This window comes from Mauremys reevesii, linkage group 3, assembly GCF_016161935.1.
Source record: "Mauremys reevesii isolate NIE-2019 linkage group 3, ASM1616193v1, whole genome shotgun sequence".
Classification (NCBI taxonomy): Eukaryota; Metazoa; Chordata; order Testudines; family Geoemydidae; genus Mauremys; species Mauremys reevesii.
The window spans coordinates 18187459-18195194 of NC_052625.1; the positions used below are offsets into that span (position 1 = coordinate 18187459).

The 7736-nt window shown below is 47.5% G+C and overlaps 1 long non-coding RNA gene across 1 annotated transcript in view; it reads right to left on the reverse strand.

The window, feature by feature from the left end:
* The window catches only part of LOC120401689, a 225062-nt gene extending 218063 nt beyond the window's left edge, over positions 1-6999 (reverse strand). Inside the window, exon 1 of the long non-coding RNA XR_005596647.1 lies at positions 6883-6999. This is a non-coding gene — a long non-coding RNA (uncharacterized LOC120401689). The remainder of the gene's footprint in view (positions 1-6882) is intronic.
* Between the last annotated feature and the right edge of the window lie 737 nt (positions 7000-7736).

Sequence of the window (7736 nt, forward strand, 5' to 3'; positions counted from 1 at the left end):
ATCAGGGTGTAGAGTCAGAGTTTTATAGCTGAAGTACAAGAAGCAAAAGTGGGAGTCCCATGGACTGTAGAAACAATTTTAAAAGTGTATGGGGAAGTTTTCAAAGCTAACAGGTGCCTCGAAGGAAAGCTGTGACTGGAAGCAGACCCCACAATGGAATCTGTGTGCTCAACACAAAGGAAATTCCAATGGCAACACTTAATCCAGTAAGTAGAATCGGGGTATCAGAACACCTCTACAGACCAGTACAGTTTGGGTAAGCAGCATGGTGGGGGTGCTGGCAAAGACAAGGCAAAGACCAAGCAAATTACACACCTGCATAGACCCCAAGACTGAACTGGGCATTGAAAACATGCCACTAGCCACTGCCCACAGTTCATGACATCTTTCCAAAGCCAGAATTTTTACTGACTGATGTGAGGGACAGATTTTGGCCCAGATAAAGAGTCCAGCACGCTGACAACCTTTTCAACACCATTTAGTCACTACAGATGGCTGTGCATGCCAATGGGCATAAGCCCAGCACCAGACGTGTTTCAGAAAAGACTCTCCCAAGTACTGGAAGGACTGCCTGGTGTGAAAATAACTGCAGATTATATTCCTCACTGTAGGTGAAGGAAGCAATGACACAGAAGCCTAATGAGACCATGACAGACCATGACAAGCTTTTCTACAGAGATGCAGGGACAAGAACATAAAATGCAGCCCAGAAAAAAACGCAACTTTAACAGTGTGAGGTGACAAACACTGGACATCTACTCACAGCAGAGGGACTGAAAATAGATCCCAACAAGATCAAGACAATCAGAGACATACCAGCTCCAGTGGATGTGGAAAGAGTACAGTACTTCATAGGAATGATAAATTTTCTGTCCAAGTTCTGTCCACACCTGGCTGGAGTAGCAGAACACGTACATCAGCTTACAAGGCAGGATGTTGAGTGGGTTGAGCAGGTCTTCAACAGCATGCATGTGACATGCTAAAACAAATGATGATGGAAGCCCCTCTCCTGGAGTATTACCAGTCAGCAAAGACACTGACACTTCAGAGTGATGCATCAGAGAAAGGACTGGGTGTAGCTAATTTGCAAGAGCAGCCGGTTGCTTATGCCAGCAGAGCCCTGTCAGAGACTGAGCAGGGGTACACCCAAATAGAAAAAGAGTGGTGGTATTTGGAGTGGAGCGATTCCATCAATACACCTATGGCCACCCAGTAATAGTGCAATCAGATTACAGACCCCTAAAGACAATCATGACAAAGCCCCTTCTTACCGCTTCAAAGAGATTGCAGCACTTGCTGATGCACCTCCAGTGCTACGAGGTAGACATCAGACATTGTCCAGGAGAATTACTGGTGTTCGCTGACACTCTGAGCAGGAAATATTACCCAGCATCTGTGAACTGGGCAAAGGGGAACGGGACACTGAATCCACTGACATGCTGCACTGTCTCTCAGTTTCAACAGCAAAAAGGGCACCCAATTATAGACAATCAAGAAAGCAATTCTAGCAGAGTGGCTAAAAGCCAAAAGCCAAATACCAGTAGGAGCAGAACCACATTTTCAAATTGAAGATATGCTGACTGTGAAGACTGGAATCATATTTAGATAAGAGAGCTGTTGTCCCCACCTCATTATGTAAGGACTTCATGAAAAAAGACCTTCCTCATACCTGTCTATTGACGCTTGTCTTAGAGGGTGTTTATTGCATAGGAATGAATGCACAACTCCATTCCTTGATAGAAGGGTGGGTCATTTGCCAATCATGTGATAACTACCAGCAGAAACACTGTTACCACACGAGCTACACCAGCACAGGGGTGCCAAGGAGACCTGTTGCAGACAGAAGGATGGATATTCCACTGAAAGGAGATGGCCAACAATGAAAGGAAGCAGGGACAGAGGTATAACATGTCAGCCGACGACCAGCTGGCACTGGAGACAGGCACTCCTGTGAGAATCTAGCCATGAGAGACAGACCAGAAGGAGTGGACCTAAAGGAGTCAAGAAGAGTGCAGAGATACAGAAATCTTCATAGAACAGAGAGACAGAAAACCATCTGGAGGCCAACCTCACAGAGAGAGAGGAGACTCCACAAATAGACATTTTCCTAGACTCGGAGACAGATGTCAAGGAGACAGAGATGGGTAACTCCTGGTGCGATCATCTGTTCAGAAGACCAAACAATCTCAAAGACTGCGTACCCAGCTGAGTCTATGATAAGGGTGAGACTCCAACTCAGCTATGTGCTAGCAACCTCTGTCCAAAGAGACATCCGGTGGGAGATTTGGCATCAATTATTTGGTTTTAATGTTTATATTAAAATGGTTGCAAAATTGTGAAGATAGATCATGATCAGTGGAACTGGAGTCAGAGGGCCAATGTTCCCTGGAGGGACAGTTATTGATGAGACATCAGTGGAACAGGTAACGTGGGGAGTTAGACTGACAGCAATTCAGCCACATGGAAAGAGCAATTCACAGGGTTTAAGAAAATTTCACTTATTCGGTTTAACCTATGTTTAACTTCATTCTTTGTGAATGAAACAGGCCAGAGCCTTAGCTAGAGTATACCAACACATCTCCATTGACCTCAATAGAGCTATACCTGTTTATAACAGCCAAGCATCTGACCCATAATGCCAAACTATTAGGGCCACTGGGACCATAATTTAGTCCAGCGGTTCTCAAACTGTGGGTTGGGAACCCAAAGTGGTTCGCAACCCCATTTTAATGGGGTCGCCAGGGCTGGCTTAGACTTGCTGGTGCCTGGGCCCAATGCCAAAACCCAAGCTCTACCACCCACGGTCAAAGCCGAAGCTGGAGGGCTTCAGCCCTGGGCGTTGTGGCTCAGGTTACAGGCCCCCTGTCTGGGGCTGAAGCCTTTGGGGCGGTGGGGCTCGGGCTTTGGGGTGGTGGGGCTCGGGCTCCCTGACCCAGGATGGCAGGGCTCAGGTTTTGTTCTGCCCTCCTGGGGTCGTGTATAATTTTTGTAGTCAGAAGGGGGTCAGAGTGCAATGAAGTTTGAGAATCCCAGATTTAGTCCAATTATTTTCCATTTGTTTTGAAAAGGCTAAAATATGAAGGCTTGAAACAAGCTACTGTGATCATGTCATCATTGTATGTGGATTTTTAGCCTCAAGTGCCCTTAGATTAACATGATAGACCCACAACAATGGCAAAAAAGCTATTGGGTCAATAATCCATGAGTTTCTGTCAGAAAGGTTTGCACATGATATTTTTGTTAACCCATTTTCAGAATTCACACAGGTATCAGAATATGTATTTACCTAACATGCATCATTACTGCACAGAGGTCAATGGAGTTAATCCAGATTTACACCAGAGATGAATCTGTGCTAGCGACAATTTTTTCCACTCTGGAGCATAATAAACACAGTGCCACCCTCTCACAATGCTGTCTGTTTTAACGGTATAGCTAGTGAAAGGCTACTGTACTCTGATCTGAAGCTCACAAAATACCTCACCCACCTTGTCTCTTCAGCGTAATACCTTTTATTGGGCAAACTTCTGTTGGTGAGAGACACAAGCTTTCGAGCCACACAGACCTGAAGAAGAGCTCTGTATGGCTAGCAGTCTTGTCTCTCTCACCAGGGACGGCTCTATGTATTTTGCCGGCCCAGGCACGGCAGTAAGGCGGCTTTCGGCAGCTTGCCTGCGGGAGGTCCTCCAGTCCCGGGCCTTCAACATACCCGCCGTCGAATTGCCGCCGAAGCCGCGGGATCAGCAGACCTCCCGCAGGCGCGACGCTGAAGGCAGCCTGACTGCCGCCCTCACGGCAACCGGCAGGCCGCCCCCTGCAGCTTGCCGCCCCAGACCCACGCTTGGTGCACTGGTGCCTGAAGCCGCCCCTGTCTCTCACCAACAGAGAAGTTAGTCTTAATAAAAAATATTACCACACCCACATTGTCTCGCTAATATATTGTGACTGACATGGCTAAAACACTGAAGTCCTTTACATATAAACGCTCCATCTCTGAATCTAGCAGAATTCTTTGGATCAGAGACCAGGCACAGAGAAGCTATGCAGCTGTTAAATGGCTGATTAGTTAATTCTGCCAAACATCTGAGGACATCATTAGTTACACAAATGGCTTGAATTTTGATCAAGTGAACTGAAAAACCTGCTGCCATGAAACTCCATGTGAATCCTGTTTTATCAGATCTCAACATGTGTTACTCAGTGAGAGGCCATGTCTCCTAGCACCATCTGAAAGCTGGTCCAAGCAAGGGCTTAAGAATCATCATCTTTTTCATCCTGGGAACCATTTTTTCTCCTGAATCCTTCTACCTCTAGATCACATTGGGATACACGTCCTCTTGATAGAAGACAGGGTAAAAACAGCAGGTCCCCAGGCCTCATCTGGCACCACTTGTTAAGGTATCCTGGCTGGCATGTATGTGAACCATTGCCCTCAGCTGGATGAAATCAGACTTGGTCTGGTGTCTGAAACTTGCCCACTAGTAGCTGTTCTATAAGAAACAGTAGCTCTAATTATTGACAGCAAATTATCTCCTTTTGATCAAGCAGTAGATAACTGTACTTTGAAGCAGAGCCCTTGTTTTCTATTCCTCATGTCCAGTGTTCGAATCTTTAATAAATAAATAAATAAATAAATAAATAAAGGAAGTGCCAGCAGACTCAGAACCAGAATTTTCCTAAGGAAGGGGCCCAGGGACATGACCCCCTTCGGTAGGGCACCTGTCCTGGTTCAGAGACGTTGGCAGGGTGAGCCGCGGGCACAGCTCGGCTTGGTGCACAGCTCACTGAAGTCAGAGCCAACCACGGGTAAGTTTGCAGGACTACAGCCAGAGAAGGAAGCGCTTGGACGTAAAAAGCCCAGATGCCCAGTGCCAGGGCAGGGCACAACCTGGACTGCACAGGACAAGGTATCTTGCAAAACGCAGACCACCAGGGCCACTGTTCCTGTGGAAAGCCCTAGCATCCGGATTGCAACTCCCCTCCCTGGTACTGTCCCATCCAGGGCAGGAAACCTGGGGAAGTGCCAGGGCCTCCCTGTCCAGACCACAGCACCATGACTCCAGCAGGGGCTCCACTACTGGGGGTGGATGCAGGCACCCCAGCCTGTTACCTGTTGTGTGGGCGACAGGCCCCTGGCCAGAGGGACACCCCACACTGCAGTCTCGGGCATGGCTAGGAGGGGAAATGGTGGCTGCTGGGTCTCCTCTCAGAGACACCCCGGGTGGGAGTAGAGGCTGGGCCTCCTGCCCTCCTCCCTTATTGCCTCCAGAATGCACTTCAATCTTAGTGAAATACCAGAATGCTGTTCTGACTGCCCAAAAAGCACCAGAACAGCATTCCAGAGTATTCTAGCATGACTTGAGCCCTGACCAATTTACATAGTGCAGGTCAGCCAGCAACTGCTGTGCCAGGTGCAAAGCCCGGGGGTGGTTACAGCTGCACACTCTAGCCAGCAGGAGATTCCTGTGCAATGGGCAAAGCCTTTCCTTGCCTCCCCATACCACGAGGCCCACTCAAGTATGTCTCGTCCAGATAGCTGACCTCTGCCAGTCCAGAAAATAGATGCCTCTCACTAATCCCAAGCCCAGGACATCAAATATCTAGGATGGTGTCTGCCTGAACTTTAGTTATGTTCTGAGCTGTGAAGCATTATATGAATACGTAGCTAGGGACTCCGTTCTCAGGAGAATGCCGTACACAAAAGCAATGTGGAGAAAATACACCGCTGCTCATACCACAGAGACGCTGTCAGGTTTCATCCTTTGGCACACTACAGCGATATTTTATACAAGCTCCCCAGAAAGTATCGTGTGAAAAAGTATCCGGTAAAGTGCCCCTACCAGTTTACAGATAAACCACGTATATGACCAGCAATAAGCACCAGCTTTCTCCCCTATGTACCCTCTGGTGAATGGCTGAAATTTGCACAGTCCTAAATGAACTGGGCAATAAAATGTTTTCTAGGATACAAAATAAACAAACAAACTCTTTCAGTGAAGCCTGATGAACTAAGGCAGCCTCCAAAGACATTCCCACAGCCAACAGGGATATAAATCAGGGACACTAGCCGGAGAGCCAATTTCAGACTCTCAAGACATATTCCAGAGTTTGGCAACAAACTAAGCAGGCTCAGTGTGTGTCCGTAACACAGTCAATAGCCACGCAGCTGGAGGAGGCACTGGAGAAAGGAGCTGGTTCAGAAGAGTAGACCACATTGGCATTCTGGTCACATACATCAACCTCTTCACTATGTGACTAGGCTGCACTATGGAAACCATGCACACAATGCAGAAGCCTACAGGACACACATTTACCGTGGATGGTGTAGTATGGAGGGGAACATGGCTTGCCCTCCAGTGATGCAGGGGGATTAAAGATATCATTTTGTGGTTTTGGTAAATTAGGGCTGGACTGTCTCCCCTGGATCAAAACACAGAATGGGCCCTCTGCAACACCCCCACCCTTCCTTGCACTATAAGGAGGTCCCCATGCAGGTGCCTTGCAGGGCAGAGGCTCAGTTCCCCACCGCAGCTACTAGTTACAGGATGGACCAACTGAGTGGCAAATGTAGCTGCTGGAGGCATGCTCCCAGGGGAAAGGGGGAGCTATCTTACACATATGGCTCCTGCCACTACAGATCAAAGGAGTGGGGGCTCCTCCCCACAAAGACCAGGAAGGCCTTGCTCTTTGCAACTCCTCAGGACCTCACACCCCTTCCACGTGAGGGGCTCCTAGGCAGGAAACCCTGCCAGGGTACGGTAACTGTCCCCCTTAGTTGCCAGAAGGGAGCTATCCCTGGCTGGCATGGAGCAATCCAAAAGAGCCCACAGGGCAGAGCTGTCTGTATTGAAAGACTATGTGAACCCCCAAGGGGAAACTAACCTTTCTTATTGCCCTTCCATCATGAAAGCAGACTCCACACTTTTGCCTCAGGGGAGTATTTTCATTTGCCCCTGTTCTGAGTTTCCTCTGGACCCATCAGGGCTTTGCTGACAGATGCCATTTTGTGGTGGTTGTGCCTGCTGTTATTTATAGCCTCCTGTAGCACCATCTGGTGCTAGAAATGCAGAACTTCAGTCTCCCATAGAAAAAAAATCAGGACCTGGCCTTGTAGTAGTTTTTGTTGTTTTGTGTTGGTTTGTTCCAATTCTGCTCTGACGTCCTTGTGTTTCCGAGCAGTTGGTGTAGGCAGGGCCTGACTTTCTTCTGGCTGGTAGACGTTAATGTGACAAGTGGCAGCTATACACAGGCCAGAGTTACAAAAGGTTATAGTGGGTCACAGTATTGCCAACCTCAAGCATTTAAAAATCATGATTCAGGCCTCCCAGAAAATCAGGAGATTGGCTTAAAAATCATGAGATTTTCTTAAAATAATAAGTTTTGGGTTCTTTTTCATTTGCCTTCTGGTTTCTGAGCCTTTCGCATCACATTTTCAAGCTTTTCTCCACAACAATGAGGGCCAGAGACTGACTTTTTAAAAAAGTGAAAACTGAGATTCTCATGCAATCTCTTGCCTGAAGAGCTGGGGCTTTAAGAAACAGACCAAAAACAGCAGGATTTGCAATAATGTTGAGTGACTTGGCAACACTGCTATGGCAGGCAGGCTTACTACCTCTTCCAACAACTCTAGGGCCAACTCTTTTTTTAAAATGCAACTATGAATTAAACATAACAAAAATAGACTTATATGGCAATTAATAAAATGCAAATGGAGGCACCTAGAATACCAGGGTTGG